Here is a 19,791-nt window from a genome sequence, read left to right as displayed (position 1 = left end):
GACCGACACCATCCCCTCATTACTCCACCGCCGTCGCCGTCGCCGTCGCCTTCGCCTTCCTAACACAGATCTTAATGATCAAACATGGCCTAGTAGGGTTATAGTTTTTATTTTGATCTTCTTTTTAAAGTTGTTCTAGTGAGTGTAACCAGTCTTGTATTTTTGTTTATTTTTACTCTTACTGTAAGAATGTTCTTTTGGTTGGTCACTATTGCTTTCTTGTTCTTATGGATGGTCACAACTGCCTTCGTGGTCACTTTTACTTTTTTATCAGCTTCATGGTTATGTATCTTCTTATTTCTTTACACTATCTGTAGCGATCTCGGTTTCGATCCTTCTTTCATGTTTTACCACTTCGACTGGGCCGGTCGGGGGTCCAGGGGGCAGCACCCCTTTTCGGGTCTAAGGGCAGTGCCTTGGCAGGGGTCAAGCTACCCAGTCCGCTCGCAGGGGTTCAGAGGGCAGCACCCCTCAAAACAAAAATGCAAAACGCATTCGAAGTTGCATATCCGCTCGGTCGGTCTGGAGTTCGAGAGAGGGTCGGACGTGCGGGGAATGAGGCCGCACGTGCGGAAAACAGGGCAGGGGGCTGAAGCACACTGCTAAAAAGGCAGGTGCGGCTGGAGATGCGGGAAGTTAGATAGATCCGGAATTTTTCCTTTTTTTCTCTCTTTAGGCTGATTGAATGTCAATTTTTGTATATCTCACTCTCTCTCTCTAAAAACATTTCCTTTCCATTCTCTCTACATTTCTTACCAAAAACTTCACAAGATCTTTGATTTCTCCAAATCCATTGGGATTTAGATCCAAGTCCTTCATCAAAGTTGGTTATCTAGGCGAGGGCTACGTTGTGTGCGGTGGAGATCGGGTTTAGGCATCGTTGATTTTGGGGTTTCAACTCATTTCTTCTTCAAACTTGAGGTAGGGATTTTCTACACTCTAATGTGGTTTTTAGCTTAGTTATTTGCTATTGTGTATAGATGATGAGATTTGGTTGTGGTTTGGACAAATCTAGGATTTGGGTGTGAAATGAAAAGAGGGGTTTTGATGAATATGAGGTAAACAAGTATGAGGCTTGAATATAAGATCATGTTGTGCGAAAATAGTTGATTTTGGTGTTTGGGTTGATATTTGGTGAAAGGGGGATTTTGCCCTAATTTTGATTAAATTATTATTTTGCATAAATAATTGGGATTAACATTGAAAACGTGAAATTGGAAGGTTGTGATTATAAATGGTGATATTGGATATGTATTATCTCACCTATGGAAGTTTTGAATAAACTATTTATTTTGATATTGAACATCTCTTCAGAAATAATTGCATTGGGCTATCGGTGGAGGATAGCTATGATTGTTGTAGAAATTACACGAGGATTAGGCGATTTAATGCTAATCCATTGCTGGTGTCATTGAATATGACCATGTTATAGATATATTGTATATGTATGTTTATTGGGAGGAGAAAGGGGATGTACTCCATATGTGATTATATTTATAAATACATTGCATATGTATATTTGTTTGGGAGGAGAAAGGGAGTGGACTCCATTTAAAGCAAGTTGGTCGGAGTGTCCTGGGTGAAAGACCTGAAATTTTATATATAAATGGATGCCGATTCCTTCGGACGAAATATCCGTAAAATGGCAGGTTTGAAGTGTTTATGTGAGTTTTGCATAATTGGAAAATCATTAAGTTGTAGTCTCATTTTGATTGTTGAAAGATAACGAATTTAACTCATGAATTGAGTAGCATATATGAACTGGAAATGAAATTAACGGAAAATGGAATAAGGTTGGTCCTAGTGGCACATGGATATGCAGGTCTTGTCGATGTTTCAGGATCGGTATTATTTATGTACGTGGTATTTATACCTTTGCTAAACCTCATAAATTGTGTTAGATTATTTCTATTGGGTTGCTGGCTCACCCTATATGAGAATACCATTTTCAGGTACAGGTGAGATGCTTCCTCCAAGGCAAATGCATGGATGGAGTTTTGGGAAGCAAGAGCTTCTTAATTATGCCTTATGTGTGTATGTTTGTTATTTGTAAAGCCAAGGGCTTAAGATGTAATGAGCGAGACTCAATTTGTGTAACCAAGCAATGACTTGGAAACATGTAAGCCTACATGGCATTTAACTAGTTGTTAAACAGTGAACTTTGATATATGAAAGTATGTTGTTTCTCATATTTATTCCGCATATGAGTTATCTTTATTGTATTATTTTGGGGGTGTGACACTATATTTGGATCTTTGATTGGTCAAGGGAATAGAAAATTGAGATGGAAACAAGTTAGTTAAAATATTCATATTCATATTCATATTTCTTTTTTCTTTTTTATTTTTTCATTCATTTTTTCTGTGGTAACCAACTAAAAACGATGGATTTTTTTGATAATTATTTCTTCTCTTTTTTCTTACCCAACTCAATGGAAGATTGAAGATTGTAGGTGGGGTGTGAGAGTGAGTAATGGTAAAGATGGAAGATTGTGGGTGAGGTGTGTGAGTAAGGGTAAAGATGGAAGATTGTGGTATGTATTGAGCAAATTTCTTATTTATCAAATTACTAAAGGTGTGCCTTGAGTAGTGGTGTGCCTTGAGATGAAATGTGGTGTGTAAATAGAGGCACCCATTATAAAAATATAAATTCTCAATATATATTTCTATATTCCAATATTACCCTTATTTTCAATTTTAAAATCCTAGGACTATGTTTGGTTTCAATTTTTGAATCAATTTTTTGAAATTTTTATGCGAAAAATATAAATTAATTTGACAAAAATAAATACCAAAAAAATTATTTTTAAATTTTTTTGCCACTAAAAAGATGAAACCATATTGAAATAAGAAGTTTTTTTTACTTCGTATTATTTATTTTTGAAAACATATTCTAAAACTATACTAAACAAAGGCTAATTTGTTTTTTCCATTCATCCACTCATCTTTTACTGTCGTTGCCGCCACATTCAACCTTCCACCACCACCACCATCACCACGTCTAACTCATCTCCTTCCATCCTAGACCTCCACAGTCAACATTGAGTGATTCGTGGTGAGAGACTTGTGGGAATGTATTGTTCTTGGTAGAAAATGATCGTAAGCGGATAAGAAAAGAGGTACCCGAGGGGATGGCAGATGAGAGAGGTGGCGCTGGCGATAGAGGATGGTTGTAGCGTTTTAGAAATAGGGTTTGAGTAGAAGAAGATGAGGGTATTATGGTATTTTTATTTTAGGACAAAATTGTATTAATGAAAATTTTCATTAAGTGTGTGAACTGAATGGAATTAGTGTGTGGAAATAGAATTACCCCAAATTGAGCACTAAATTTCAAAAAGCTTGTTTGGCAAAATGACAACTCTAGGCTATGGTTTAACTTCTACAACAAATTTAACCTTGGTTTTTTTTTTAAAATAAATTAAACCTTAATACTCCCTCCATCCCAAAATATTAGTCCCTTATTTCATTTTTTATTGTCCCAAAATATTAGTCTCTTTTCAAAAATCAAGTATAAAAATAATATAAATTTCCTATTTTACCCTTCTTTTAAATTCATTAACAAGATAAAATATACAATAATGATGTTGATATTCAACCAAAAAAAAATGTACTATCAAAGGGTAATTTTGGAAAATTAATTTTTTTTGAAGTGCAATAATTGTACTACCAAAAAAAGTTAGATTCCCTAAAAAGGGGCATTATTTTGGGACAGAGGGAGTATTTGAATATTACATAAAAGGACAGTCCAAAATACCATTTAATCCGTTAACCACAAAAATTAGTTTGTTTATAATCCGTCTTCTAAATCATCTCGCTATGTGATACTTTATAGATATATTTTTTTTTTACCTCTAATGAAATATCAAAATAAATATCTATGTGTCACAGATTTATATGTGAAATTTATTACAAATTAGTATCATATATACATACTAGTGCATGTTCGTACCTGAAGGTATAGTGTAAATAAAATAAGTGAACAAAAAGGAGAAAAAAAAAGAAATAGGAAGGAAAATAAAAGGAGGGAAAAATAAAAAACAAAAATATAAAAAAGAAAGAGGAATTATAGCGATCCCGGGTTTACCCTTGTTATACCGTGATCCGGACATGTGTCCGTGGATGTTGGTAGTTGTTTATTATTTTGTTTACATCCTTTTACTTCGTATTTGAGTTATAGGATGTGTTGGGCGGTTTTGTTTCAGGTTGGTTGAGTTTAGAAACCAAAACTAGTTGCCCAGATTTTTGGCCTGTACGCTCGAGCGGAGGTGTTGGCGCTCGAGCGGAGATTACACCCATTCAGTATTTTCCTATGCAGCGTTGTACGCTCGAGCGTGGTATTGGCCGCTCGAGCGGGGTTGTCTGAGTGCCGCTCGAGCGTAGGGTTGGGAGCTCGAGCGGAGACCTGGTTCTGCAAAAGTGCTGGGCGAGTGCATTCTGCGCTCGAGCGGGAGGTTGGCCGCTCGAGCGGAAGTCTGTGAGTGGACGCTCGAGCGGGGTGTTTTACGCTCGAGCGGAGACCTGGGTTAAAGTCCCGAAATTGTGACTTTTCAAATCACTTTTTCACTTTCTCTTCTCTCTCTTACTTTTCCAAAATCACCATTGTTGAGCCTCTCACTCTAGACTCTACCTTCTCTCTAGGTTTTGATCTAGTAGGAGTGATTTACTCACCTTTGGCCTTTACAAAAAGGTTGTTGATCGTCGAGGGCTTCATTTTAATCTAAAAATCTCGGGTTTTGGAGCACGTTGGGTTTTGTCGTCTTCTCCTTTGGGACTCCGAATTTGAGGTAGGGATATCCTACTCCTCTCTATGGGTTTTGTCTTTAAATTTTGGTATTTTGAGATGTTGGGCCTGGTTTGGTAATTTTGTGAAAGTTTGGGACTTTTGTGTAATTTTACCAAAGTTGAGGTTTTATTCATAATAAACCTAGATGCATGTTTGGCATAGAAAAATGGAATGATTGTTGAATCATTGATGAAAATGGGACCTAAGGGTTGAAATAGTAATTATGGAAAATGGCCTAATTACATTGTTTAATTAATTGGGATAATTAATTGGTGAGAAATGAGGAAATGAAATGTTGATTGAATATCTATTTGTGCATTTATTTTCTGTTTTAGAAATAACTGCTTTGGGCTATCGGTGGAGGATAGTCGAAATTGTTGTAGACAATGCATGATGATTAGGTAAACGGAAACTAATCAATGGAATGTGTCATGGAACTTGACGGTTGATAGAATACATTAATTGTGTGTATTGTGTGATTGTATATAGAACCAATGTGTTTATATATGTTATGTGTAGAGGAGGAGATAGGGGATGTACTCCGCGGTTTAGGGGAAGATAGGGGATGTACCTCTAAACCGGATAGGTATTGGGAGGAGATAGGGGATGAACTCCGTAGACACAGCTCATATGCTTGTCTAGAGAAGTGAAGATAGAGCTCATATGCTTATCTTTGTGGAATGTGGATACAGCTTATATGCTTATCTGAGGATATTGTTGTTATACATATCTGTTGAGAATGTGGATATAGTTTTTATGCTTATCTGAATGTGAGATATAGTTTTTATACATATCTGTGGAAATGATGATAGAGCTAGTATGCTTATCTGTTGTTAAAGGGAAAATGAAAAGTAATTGGGACTTGTAAGTCGTTGACATAAATATGTTATTTATGTGATTGTATCAGTGTTGACCAACTATCAATTGCTAATGTTTTAGTCATTGTCCATGGTTGGTTTAGTGTATTTCTACTGGGCTGTGGCTCACCCTATATGGGAATATCATTTTCAGGTGCAGGAAGCATGCCACCTCCAAGGACATAGCTTGGGAGGCTAGAGGCGGACATAGTGTAGTTGTTTTACTTTTGATGTATTACATGTAACTTCAAGCCAAGGGCTTAATGTGTAAACGAGTAGTACTCTTTTGTTGAAATCAAGTGTTAACTTGGAAAGCTGTAAGCCCGTAGGGCATTTTGTTTTGATGTTAACATGTAATACTTATGTAATGAAACTCAATGAAATAAAGGAATGTGGTTAGTTTAATGTTATTATTTTGAGGGCGTTACAGGAATGAAGGTTGGCAGGAGAGAGAGAGAGAGAGACTGCATGTAACACCCGCCTCCTTGATTACTAGCTAAAGTGGAGGTTACCTTAATTATGTGCCTTTATGTGATTTATCTGCTAAAATGTATGAAAATTATGTGCCATGAAGTGGAAAGTTGGAAGGGGAAAGTTCGGCCATGTTTATCTGGCAAGAGAAAAGGAGGTCAGTGGTTTTCAATTCTATTTTATGCTCCAGTAATGTTAGCTTTGGTGAATCACTGTGTATATTAACTTTATTGTGTTTGGAGTAATTTGTTTTCAGTTAAATATGTGCTTGATATATTATGGATTGGTACATATTACCATTAGAATTTGGTTTTTATTATATGATAACAGGCTCAGCCATTGCCCTATATTAAATGCAATTTATGGAATTTTGTTAGTTTCTTTACCTTGGTGTTTGCTATCTTCTATAAATTAGATTTTCGTTTTTCCATTTTCATGTTTCAATTTTTGCCTTATCAGCAACCAAACAGAGTGTTTTTATTCCATTTGATTGACTTTTCTATGTTCTTCTATTTTTGGCCTCAACAGTACCAATATTGTGTGTTTAATTCTGAGTTAGTCCGAAGATTTAAAAATAAAAGAGAAAACCCCAATTCTTTTTAAAGCTTATAGTATTACGCATAATGAAGTCCAATGTAATTGAATCTATATATTATTTGTGAACAAAGCAATCATATTGCGGCCTTGTTTGTCATAACCTGAAAAAGCCAAAAAGTCACTATCCTATTTAAGTCACATCATCTTATTTAAGTCATATTATCTCTCTATCATATCACTTCAAACCCAACCCATACCCAACCCATATTTCATAAAAAGTCAAAAAGTGCACTTATTTAAATCATCCCAAACCACTCCTAAATCATGAACCAGCTAAAACAGTCTCAGGTTGAGCATCAACTTCGCCGTGAAGTTGAAATCCAGAGTCATCTTAGACACCCTAATATTCTACGCCTTTATGGATACTTTTATGATCAGGTATGGTTGGTCTAGTAATTCATCATACATACAGCTTTCCATATAGATAACTTGCCTGCTTTTATAGCCACATGTAGACACCCCATTTTTGACCGACCTTAAGACTCAGACGTCATCGATTGAGCGTTCGGTGATGGTGCACGTTGTGCTCGTTCTGAGGTTTCGGAGTTTCGGCTGAGAGCCTTACCCCCAAACCTCGGGACCCTTTTGTGCTTTGTCTCGGTTTGCGAACCAGGTCTTGTTTTCTCTTCCCGAAGGGAGGGAGAGGTCTCGTAGACCATCTCTCAGTGGCCATAGGCTACTTTTCGTGGTTATAGGCCACTTTTCCCGTTTAGAGATCAGTTTTCGATTTTTGGAGCCGTCGGCCGTGCGCCTCGGTTCGGGACCGCTTAACTTTCTTCGTTTGGCACGATTTTTGGCACACACCTTGCTTCCTCTCTCTAGAGGGACACTGTGGCCCGAGAGACCACCTTTGTGGTCGCACGCCACTTCCGATGCTTAACAACCTGTTTTCGGGGCACCCGACTGCGCGTTTTGACCCCTGAACCCTCATTTTGCATCCGTCTTGGTTCATTTTTGGCATGGACCCCTATTTTCATTGTTTGGAAGGTGGTACAAGGGTGGGAGAGCACCTTTTCTCCATGGAGACCACCTCTCTCTTCGCCGGTCGACTTTCTTGACAAGAAGCTGGTCTCCTTGGTTTTTGGGCCACATTTACTAGTCTTCCACTATACCACTTGCTTGCATTTCATGTAGAGACCACCTTGGGAGGTTGCCGACCACTTGAACCTTTTGACCCTAGTCGGTCGGCCGACCACTTGAACTGGTCGGCCAGCTCCCATCAGTTCTGTCTCAGTGAGTTGATTCCAGATGTGCCAGCTGGAAGGCACAGACTGTATCCTCCATACACGTGTATGGAGGATCTTGAGCCTTGGTTCCTAGCTTCTTGAGGAAGATTTGGCCTTGTATCTCTATAAGAGAGGACCTCCTCTTCCTTATACCAGGTTCAGAAATTGGTTGAAAGAAAAATATATCTCCCTCTCTATATCTCTACACTTAGGCTTAGAAAGTGCATGGTTCTTGCACCTTTGCATACCATGTCCCAACCTAATCCCTCCACCATCACTCTAAGCATCTTGGAGGCCATTTTTAGAGGTTGAGAGGCTGTCTTTGTGGTCCAGAGGTTGCTAGTCCTTTTGTGCTACAAGGGTAACACACTTTCTCCCTTTTAAGGCTTTATTTTGCTTCATCTTTTAGCTATACTTTCAAGCATATTTGAGCTTCGGTGTAAACTGAAAAAGGTCTTATTTTGAGGCCCTTAACATGTTTGTTTCAGATCATTTTTTTGTTGGGGGTCATCTACCCCCTTGCATGCTTCATTTTACCTTGTTTTGAGCCATGCCTTAGAGCATTTGTGTTGGCCTTTGTTTGGCCTTTTAGCCACTAAAATCTAGTGAATTTTCAGTGGCTAGCATGCTATTTTGAGTGTCAAAATCAGAGAAGGGTGACCCTCTCTCTCCTTGTTTTGTTTTCTAGCATTTTTGGCCTTACAAAGGAGCCTTTATTTGCATGCTTCCAAGCCATGTTTCAGCCCATTTTTGATGAGTTTTAGGACCTACATAGGCTCTTTCCAGAGCTTGTTTTTCCATATTGGATGTCCATATTGCATGTGTAGAATAACCCTCTTCATAGCATATCAAAGGAACATCTCATTCTTGCATGCATTAACCATGTTTCAGTGGGTTTTTGGGCTTTATTTGGCATGTCATACCTCTGAATTTTGCTGGTTTAGTGGCCTCCTGATTGCCTCACATGCTTGTAGTGCAAATCCTCTTTACTAGCTTACATTGCATGCTATTTTGGCCTTTGATTCTAGCACTTTTTGGCCATGCCTTAAACTAATTTTGTCCATGTTTTGGATTGCCTTAGCTCTATTTTTGGGTCTCATGGTCGAATGATGTTTGCTATGCATGGTTGTAGTTCAATACCCTTGCCTAGCTTTGAGTTTTGAAGCCTATTGCATGCGTATTTTGAGATGTTTCCATGTTTTGGCATCATTGTGAATTATATTTCAGAGCTTATATATATGCCATATTCCCATGTTTTCCACTATTTAAATGTATTTGAGAGTTATGCATGAATACCTCATTTTTGGACCATCGCATGAGCTTCATTTCCATGCTTTGCGAGCCATCATTTTAGTCCATATTTGCTACTATTTTGGCCTGCATAAGGACTGTTTGGGGCTGGTTTTGCCACTTGGGTATTGCTTTGCATGCCTATAGTGTAATCCACTTCATTAGTTTCGGTATTTGGGCCATCTAGCATGCATTGTGTGAGGTGTTTGCATGATTCGGGACCATCTTACGTGTCATTTCAGAGCTGGAAAATATGTGATTGTATGTCATATTTCATGCTTACCATGCTTTAGTGGAGTTGCACTTTGTGCCTTAGGTTTGGTCCCTTGCATTTGTGCATGTTTGCGTGCGTGTTGTTGCTTCATTTTAATCATGTTTGGCCACTGATTTGGGTGCGGTTGAGGTCCATCCATCTTGCATTATGTATGCCATATAATCCATGTTATCGCATGTTCGATCATTGCATTGCGTATGCCTCGTTCATAACATTGCGTATGTTAGTGCATTGTGTATGCATGTCATATAATCCACGTGCATTGAGTATGCCATTGATTAGTTCATAGCATTGTGTATGCCATTTGCATGCTTGCATGTCATTCCGTGCATCTTCGTATCACTTAGTTGCATTGCATTTAGATCGCATGCTAGGGTTGCATGCTAGTCGTATTGTGTATGCCATGTATATTGCATTGGGTTTGGAATAGGGTTTAGTCCAAACATGGGAAACGAGAGACGTTTCGTACTCCAAGTGACAAAACGTGCCTCGATTCTCGGTCGCTGACACTCCGGATTACCCATGATGGAGTTTAGGCCTTGTTGTGTTTATATGTGCATTCATTTTACATCGAGTCGTGCAATCCGATTCCTCGGCCATCATGCATCGAGATGTGTGATTGGTGGCACGAGGATCAAGAACTACACTCCCAGGAGCTTGTGCAATGATGGAGAGAGTGGTCATGCACACATATGTTGAAAATACTTTGCTGACCTTCCCCGATCGTACCCAAGCTCCCGAACCGAGACAACTCCGGTGATGACGGACATGTGGCCTTCAGCACCGAGTCAGGGTTTCCTAAATTCTCACATTTTAAAATATTTAGGTGGCGACTCTGTATCTGGCAAAGCAGTCCATGTTTGGCACTACTTTTTTAAAAATCTGTTTCTCGAAACGATTTGCCAGATTTGGACTCTTTGGTTCAGATTTAGAACCGTGACGCAAATCGAGAGTCCGAACTGTAGCGGGGTCCCCCGCAGACTTGTTACAGTTTCTGGCGACTCTGCTGGGGAGTTTAGAGAGCTTGACTCGAACTCGTGATATCCTGTTTTGATTCCACTTATGTGTTTCTTTGCATTGCATTTGCATTGGTGCGCCTAGGAACACCGTGTTTGCCATCTGCCATTCCTGAATGGTTTGCCGGAGGCTTGTCTTGTCAAGGCATGACCATAAGGCTGACCGGCTATGGGCTCTGACAGTATGGGAACACAAACCCCGGTTTTACCGGGGCACCCTTTTCGACCATTCGACCTAGTGCATATTCGGATCCATAGTGACTATTCCAAGTTAGGACAGGCTACTTACCCGATATTAGGTTGTTTGAAAACCGCTGCGGGCGTAGTAAAGCCCTAACTCCTGACAAAATAGGACAGGGAAACCCTACCCCAACATAGGGGTGTTTTGGCTCTTTCTTACTTGCTATGTGCTTTTAGAATGTATTTCTACAGGAAAGTACATAAAGTACATACCAGTTTGCAAGTTTGAGTATCAGGCCCGAGGGCACCAGAGTCAGTGTTGTTGAGAATCAGTTATCTGCGGGTATCCGGATTCAGTTTTGGGGACAGTAATTTCTGGAGAAACAGTGATCAGTAGTGGAGTGCAGTTGTTCAGCTACACCTGTGTCTGATCCGTTTTGGGGCTGAAATGCTGTTTATTTTCCCTTTCAGCTCAGAGAGTCAGAGAGTTGATACAGAATAGCCAGTGTTCCCCCTTGCTGAGGCAGGATTTATGGCGGCACAAAATTCAGAAGAAATTGTGGTTATGACGGCAGCATTGGAGCAGGAGACCGCTCCGCAGAGTGAGGCCAGCATCAATATGTCACATCCACCCAGGTCACCTGTTGTGCACCCGGTCTGGGCTCCCCAGTTATACCAGGCTCGTGAGCCCACCACCTTCGAATTGATGGGGATAATAGGTGACCTCCAGAGGTCCGTGGCTGATCTGGCCTATGGAATGTCGGCTTCACCACCAGTGGCGCCGTATGCCGGGAATTTCATACCACAGGAGCCCCTGCTATTGGGGCGGATTGTGATAGAGCTCAGCCAGCCAAAGGTGGCTTCCGGCTATAGCCACGACATGCCAGCACCAACCCAGACCCTTGATCAGGTTGACACCAGAGGAAAGGACAAGGCAAAGGTAGATGCCGATCCTATTGAACAACTGCTGTGGGCAGTCGAGGCTCTGAAAGTCAGAGGGATGAACAAGCAACAAACATCCACGATCGTGACCAAAGCTGTGGATGATGCTTTCCCCACTCCAATCAAAGGCAGTTCAAGCCAGGCAGAAAATCGGGATGGGCCCCGTCATGCCCAGACAATTCCTGTCATTCCCGCCCCTGCACCCGGGAAAGATCAAAAAGCTAAGGTAGCGCCTGCCGACCCTTTTGCCTGTGCGGCTAGTAAAAGTGCTCAGACTCTGAAGTACCTGCCCCGAGGGCGCAAGGCCTTCCATGCTCTCTACATGCCTCTGTCCAAGGCACTCCAAATCCTCGCCGAGAAGGGGCACCTTAAACCCTTGGAGCCTCGGCCACTCCCAAAGAATCTCCCAGCCACGCATGATGCTACTCAGTACTGCGCGTACCATCAGCAGACAGGCCACCCAACCGACAATTGCTCCCGCCTCCGTCATGAGGTACAAGATTTGATTAATAACAAGGTTATCCTCCCGCCCACCTCAGCCAAGTCCGTTACCACCCAGTTGTTGGATTTTGAGGGCTCAGATACTGCGAGTATGTAGTCAGAAAGTGAACCACCTGCGGGCGGCATTCGGTATATTTTGGATGTGGCGTCTGGCACGCATTTTTGAGCATCGGTGAAATCGAGTTTTGTAAATTCTGGCTCGGGTATCGGGTCAGTCTTTTGTTTTGAGTCTGCCTCTTTACTTTGAGTCAGTCTTTTTGTTTTCAGGTCTGTCTTGTGGTACCGAGTCAGTCCCGTTGTATAGGATGCCGAGTGATTCCGGGGTTGTTGCCTCGAACACCGTCTTGTATTTAACCTTTTTGCTTTCTTTTTGAGTCTGTCTCTGCTGTGGAGCCAGTTACATCCGAGAAACCTGAATGAAACAGCTGCGGCCATCATGTTTCCGTGCTTATTATTTGTTTTGGGCTAGTTATGCCAGGGGTTTTGAATGGAACGACCCTACATTCTACCTGCTCTTCTGTGCCTTGAGAATTATTTCATTGACCTAAGTTTTTCAAAACCTTTTGAAACATTGTGATAAAAACGAAGGGGAAGGAATTCCTCGGGTTTTGCAAAACTTTGATCATTTTGAGAGGAAGAGAAGCATGCTAAGCCTTTTAATGAATGGAATCATGTTTGTCAGCGTGAGTACTGGGAAGGACCCTGGCTTGGTCCAGATTGGTTCCACACTATCTTCGGCGTGAGCGATTCGTCGCTTTCTTAAAAACTTTCAAAAACAAATGTTTTACACGGCCCTGTGAAGACTTGTGTGGAACTGCTCTTGAGACTGTGCAGCCTAGGATCGCTCTCGGCCTCAAGACTCTACCCGTCCTTTTCAAGCCTTGAACCCGTTCAGAAAGTTCAACGGACAAACGCCATGCAAGGTCTGTATGGCCAGTTTTGAAGCAGCCCTCGAGCAGGAGGCACCATAGCCGAATTAGAAGAAGTAGATCCCGCCAGAAGAAGCTTGTGAAGCAACCAGGATGGATTCCTCTGCGAATCATTGCAACAACCGTTCTCCAAGACACAGAGGGGACTTCAATTTCAAAAACCATTTGACATGGACTTGCTACACTTTTACCCTTTGAGAGGCTCGCTGGGCCGAAAACCCGGAAGGGCGGCCCAGGCAAAAGTTAGAGCAAAAGAAAAAATAAAAGAAAAGAAAAGAAAAGAAAAAAATGCAAGAATACAAAAAAAGAAAAGCAAAAGAAAAAAGAAAAAAAAGAGAAAAAATGCGAAAAAGAAAAAGAAATGAACAAAAGAAAATGAAAGGGAGCTCGCAAGGTCGAAAACCCCCATCAGGCACCTTGGCAAAAGTTAGAGCCTGAAAAGTGAAGGTTAAAATACCCGAGTGTACCTTAACCGGAACTACGTAAGGCTTGATTCCCATGTTTGGGATACGTAGGCAACTTCATTCTGAAGTCCAGCCCCCAACGCTTTCATAGCGTCTCAGTCCATGCAATGGTTTCGATTTCATCCCAAAGTCTGGTCGCCAACACCTTCCAAGGCGATTGTGTCCATATATTTGTTGTGACCGTCTTCGTCATCTCTGTGTCCAAGAGTTCAGCCACCACCAATGAAGACTGTCTGCGGACTGCTGCGGCACCTCCAAACAAGGGGCAACTTTCCGTTGCCACCAGTCGCCGTGAGTCGCCATTCAAACTAGGGGCAACTTTTCGTTGCCGTGCGGCGTTCTCCAAACCAGGGGCAATTTTCCATTGCCTCCGATCCGAGGTCGCGCATCTCAAAAGAGTAAGTTTCATGCTCGTTGAGCATCAGCCGTTTGCAAAAATAGTTTTTGAAAATTTTTACTGAGGTCGACTATTTTCTCGAAAACTATTCCATTTTCCAAGACCGGACCATTTTCTTGGACCCAAAAAGGAAAATTCTCAGTGCTTATAGCCTGACTTGCGTGGCTTTCAAATCAAAAATCGAACAAGTACGTTAATCCGACTCTCATCTTGATCGAAACTGTTTTAGTAGAAAACCAAAACAAAAAATGGTCAAAGTGATGAACTAGGGGCACAGTTGAGTCAGGCGTTCTGTCTTTCCCCCGTCGTCAACATATTTGCTAGGAGGGCACTCTATCCACCAGAAGAAATAGCTGCGAGCTAATGGCATCGGGCATGAACCCGCAACTTCCTATTCACTCATTAATCACCTTGGGAAGGGACGAAAAATGAGAGAATAAAGAATAGAGAGGTGTAAGTTGAGAGAAAAGTGAGCCAAAGGGTTTTGAGAGAAAAACCGAGCCCGAGGGCCGAGTGATGTGAGAATCACAAATGAGAAAAGGGTGGGAAACAATACCCAGAGAAACTGGCTCCTCGTGATCTGAGGTTCCCCCCCCGTCGTCGTCGATGCGTCTGTGTGTCGTGTCTTTTGTTTCGTTTACTTCAACCTTTGTTATAGGTCTCTTCCGAGCGTGTCTCGTTGTGTTTTAGGTCGTGTACCTTTGTTTGAGTCTTCCCCACTGTGTTCAGTTGTAGGCTCGATACCCCGGTTAAGAAAACCCCTTTTCTGAAAGTTAATCGTTTATGCTCAGAATGTTGTGCCATTCTCTATATTTGATTGTGTTACAACTCCAGCTGGTTTCACCTCCGTAGTCCATCTTGTCAGATTGGGCTGTTTGTTCTGGATTTGCTGTGTGTGCAGAATAAACCGAATGTTGTGTTATGGGCTGTATATAGATTAATCCCCAACAGAGTGAGGGCTGTGTGTCCAAAATCAGCCAGTGGGTTACTTGGGTTATTTTGCTGTTGGCTGTTTAGTTATCTGATTATTACAGTGCAAGTGTTTAATTTTCAGACAACCAATCAATTTCATTTACATTGCGGTGTAATATGGTGTGATGCGATGCAAAGTTTGAAATGTAAAGACATATGGATGTAAACACTTTTTAAGATAAAAAGCCTGTTTCATTTCATCATCTTTTCAAATGTACAAGTTTTGGAAACAAAAATCTGCCTGCGGCAGTACAAGGTAATCTAACTACCTACCAAAAGAGAAAGTACAAAAAAGAAGAAAAATATCAAAAATCTGTATCTGTATCGAGCACTCCGGGAGGGGGGCCATCACTCCGTCCTAGTCCTCTTCCTGGACGAGGGTCCAGGAGCATCATCAGCATCGTCGTCAGAGCCCGAGCTAGTGCCGTCGCCGGTCTCCTCCTCTGATGACTCTGACTCCGCGTCTGCCTCCACCTCTGAATCCTCGTCATCATCATCGTCCAGGACTGGAGCTCGTGAGCTACTCCCAACATGAGCGCGCCCCGCCTTGGAGCGGGGGAATACTCGGCCCTCCTCATCTCTCCCTCGAGCCGGGACAGAAGGTCCAGCTGGAGCGCCGCCTGCCATGGGAATCTGGAAAGGAGGCTGAAAAAGTACATAAGAGGGAAATACATCAGTATACTGTGAACAGTTCATCAATGTAGAATGCAGTGTATGAGTACAGTGAGAGAATGCCGTGAGCAGTTTATCAATGCAGAATGCAGTGTCTGAGTACAGTGTGTAAATGCCGTGAGCAGTTTATCAGTGTGGAGTACAGTGCAGAATGCAGTGTATGCAGTGTATCAGATACTGTGAGATCAGTGTATCAGGTGTTGTGCCGTGCATTAGACTATGTGAAGCAGTGTATGATTGGTTTGAGGCCAGTGTCAGAAGAACATACCGGGATGCTGTAGAGGGCCAGGAGATCGAAAGTCCGCTGAAGCATCCCCATCATCGAGGCATTCATCGCCAACGACTGACGGGTGTACTCAGAAGAAGCCTGCAAAAGTGTCAGATGCATTAATATTCTGTGGAATATCAAATAAACTAAAAGGAAATGACTGTACAAAATGCAGTAGTACATACCGGAGGTAAATCGGGGACGTCGGTGAACTCGTGACCAGCTGGTGGAGGGGCGAAGGGGATCTGATAGGTCGACCCACTCTGCCCTCGAAAAGTCAATGCAGCGGGCAGGGGGGGCCAGCCAGCTCCCCGTCCTCCCTGCACTCCGCCCCTGCCACGGACCCGGGCCTTTCTCACAACTCCTGCTCCTACTCCAGCCGCCGGCGCCATGGGCCTGGCCCCCTCTGCTCGACGGCCGCCACTCAGAGGTCGCATCAGGTATGTCTGCACATACTCCCGGTAGTCGCCGACGCCTCTGAAGCCGGCCTCCTCCCAGCCAACGGTGTAATCGTCCATCTGCTCGGTCGTGAGCCTCTCGGTCTCCCTCATGTCCGTAGGAGGGTGAATCGGGACTATCTGCTCAGGTAACCCTAGGGTCTGGCGTAGGAAATTCTCACCCAGGTACCAAGCCCGACAGACCGGGCCCTCTAGCAAGATCCGGAAACACGAGGTCTCCTCCGCACCGGCAAACCGATCCCGCGTCACCGCCGGCAACGGAGCCCACGGCCGCCAAGTGATCTGAAAGTGACAGACAGTTTGTTATCTACTATTTTTGAAATATACAGTGGAAAAGCGAAGCTTAAACGAACTGCAAGTAAAACATACCTCAGCAGGGGTAATGGTGTCAAAATATCGGCGGAAGAAACCGAATGTCTCTCGTGGCCGCCGGGTGCATCTCCCATCAAATCGCCGTGAGAAGGGGACGACCAGAGGGGTCTCCGCGACAGGCACGGGAGCGAGCCTAGGAAAGTAGGCGTAAACCCACAACTGCAAGATAAATACCAGTGCATTTATCAGATAAAGCAGAATACAGCATAAAGCAGAAATGGCAGAGCCGTGTGTTGTGCAGTGTATTGTGTATAGTGTACAGTGTGAGCAGTGTGCAGTCAGTGTAAAGCAGAATGTATGTGTGTGCCGTGTGTACAGTATACAGCAAATATAAAGCAGACTACAGTGTGTACAGTGTACAGAATACAGAAAGCAGAAAGCAGAAATGAAAAGCGGAGAAGAAATGTACCTCCCAAGCCCGCCAGTAGCCTCTGAGTAGCTGGCCGCTGCCGCGGGAAGCCGAGCTCATGTATCCATAGAGGGTGGCCAGAGCGGCGCCACCCCAATCATAGTGCAAAATGTCCCGGACGTCCACCAGTGCGCTGAGAAGGCAGAGAGGCATGGTGTTCGCCCGGTCGGCGAAGATAGTCGTCCCAAACAGGAACATGAGGAAGCCGCGAGCATACCTCTCCACGTTCTCCTGGGTCATCTGCGCCTCCTCCTCCAACACGGGCTGGACCCGAAACTGCACCTCAAACCAGGAGTACCGCACGAAGCCCGGACGAGCAAGAGGTGGGGCCTCACCTAGCAGATGGACCTGAGCGGCGGTCCACTCATCCATGTCGATGTCAAAGGGGATCGGATCACCCCCTACCCCGATGCCTGTGAGCATCGAGAAATCGTAAGGGGTCATCGTCATGTCCCCTGCAGTGGAAAAGTGAAAAGAATCCGTGGTGTCCCACCACCTCTCTGCCAGAGTGGCGAGTAGAGGTCTGCATGTGGAGAGCCTGGAGAGTCCTCGGCAGAAGGCGCCGAAACCTGCTCGATCCACGATGCGCCGGACTGCATCAGGGAGCTCGCCGTACCACTCCCGAGCGCCAGTGTTCCCATACCCGCGGATGGTATGGGAATCCTTCTGTAAACAGAAAATAACAAATTGCAAGACAACGTTCAAAATGCAGTTTGGGGAAGCATACAGATATGGCATGCGTGCAAGTTAGATAGATTTGAACAAATACCGGGTGCCGGTGTGCTTATAGTGAAACTACAATGTGTGATGCGTCAACATGTTTGGGGGGTTCAGAACAGATATAGCATGTGTGCAAATTTAACAGATTCAGACAAGTATCGGGTACCGGTGTGTTTGCAGTGAAATACAGTGTGCGCCGTGTGTTTGAGTGATCCGGGGTTAGTGCAGTGTGTGTGCATGTGCCAGTCTCAAACAGATATCAGTTGTATGTATGTTTACAGTCAACTACAGTCTACAGCATATCAGTTTTCAGCAGTTAAAGAATACAACTAGCTATGACAGTTTTTGTATCCTACATTGCGGAAAGTAAAACAGAAGAAAGAAAGTTACCTCGGAAGCGCCGAAAGAAAGGTGGGAGGTAGGCTCGCGCAGCAATAGCTCGGGCGCCACGTGCCTCTCAAAGCTCCGGAACTGACGCAGGCTGTCTGGGGGCAGAACATGGATCGCCGGTCGGTAGGTCGCCGGGTCGAACGGGCGCTCGCTCAACGGTAGGAGCTCGACCCCGGGATCCATCTCGTGGTCCGGGGGAGTCCCGCCGCGTGGAATGTCGTCCGTCATGTCAAGAATGATGAGAAAATGGCCGGGGGAAGGAAAGCCGGGCCGGAATACGAAGAGTCAACTGAAAAGTCAACTCCCGAGAGGGTCGGAAATGGCCGGAAAGGCCGAGATGTGAAAAGGCACGGGAATGAAGAGGGAAACGAGGGGAACAAACCCCGAAAAGGCGGGAACGCCAAACGAGGCACCGAAACGAAAATGTGATCGGTTGAAAATGTCCGAAACGCGAAGAAAATCGCGAATCCGACGACGAAACGGGCGTAGAACGCGAAGAAATGGAGAAACGGGGAGAGAAAAACGCTCTAGAGAGTGTGAAGGATTTCGGCGGAAGAGGAATGAGAAAATAGGGTTTGGAAACCCTATTTTAAAATGCCCAGTGCGTAGCACTCCAACCCATGCAAGATTGTATCCTTTTCGTATCCTTTTGGCTTTTACAAGATCCAAAAGTTGCCCCATGTGCATTTCAAATCGTCACACTGTTTTGTGCATTTCAAATCGTCGCACTGTTTTGTGCATTTCAAACCGGCGCACTGTTTTGTGCATTTCAAATTGTCGCACTGTTTTGTGCATTTCAAACCATCGCACTATTTTTGTGCAATTCGAATCATCGCACTGTTTTGTGCATTTCAAACCGTCACGCTGTTTTGTGCATTGCATTCCGTTGCGCGGTTTCGCGCATCTCATTGCATTTTTGCCTGCGTAGACCGCATGCTCCACTTACATGTTCGTATTTTCACAGCATTGTTATGCTCCCCACTTGCTTTGCGCTGTCACGCATTTCGAGTACACTACTATGCATATTGCTAACAATATTGTACCTGTATAGTTTGTTTTCTTTGCAGGCACGATATTGTATGTACGGTTCATTTGAAGCTGGTGCAACCAGACGAGCCGGACAGGTATTTCACGGTCTAGGAGACCTTAAATCCTTGGAAGGTGTAAGACCTTTGGCACATTGATGTGCACAGTTCGCTTGCATTGTCATGCGTATCAAAAGTCGCGCGTGGTCGCGCACTTCAAACCTTTGCATTTCATAACAAAAAATATATAGTTACATTGTCATGCATACATTTTGCATTCCGGTCTAGGAGACCTTAAATCCTTTGAAGGTGCAAGTCCTTTGGTGTTTGTCGTGCCCGAACGACTTTCGGTGGTCTGGTAAAGCCACCGGCCTATGTTTGCGGTGAGTTCCTAGAAGACCAACTGGGACGGTGGAAACTAGAGTTCGAACGACTTATGCCTAGAACGCAAAGGTTCGGGAGTTCCGAGACTAAAGTCTGGTTTAAATACCCAGGGGTGTACCCTCGGCTTGAAATCTGTATGGAAGCCCCATAGATTGAGGCAACATGTCTGCGCCTCAGTTCTGGATACTGAACCAA

At 43.6% G+C, this 19,791-nt stretch overlaps 2 pseudogenes across 1 annotated transcript in view; both read left to right on the top strand.

Moving 5' to 3' along the window:
* Positions 1-19,791, top strand: part of LOC114261451 (profilin-1-like) — a 251,880-nt pseudogene that overhangs the window by 140,323 nt on the left and 91,766 nt on the right. The window lies entirely within an intron of this gene.
* LOC145806247 (serine/threonine-protein kinase Aurora-2-like) overlaps positions 6,972-19,791 on the top strand; it is a 34,052-nt pseudogene continuing 21,232 nt past the window's right edge.

Source organism: Camellia sinensis, chromosome 13, assembly GCF_055761805.1.
Source record: "Camellia sinensis isolate YWXY chromosome 13, ASM5576180v1, whole genome shotgun sequence".
Lineage (NCBI taxonomy): Eukaryota > Viridiplantae > Streptophyta > Magnoliopsida > Ericales > Theaceae > Camellia > Camellia sinensis.
This window is presented reverse-complemented; position numbering and strand designations above follow the sequence as displayed.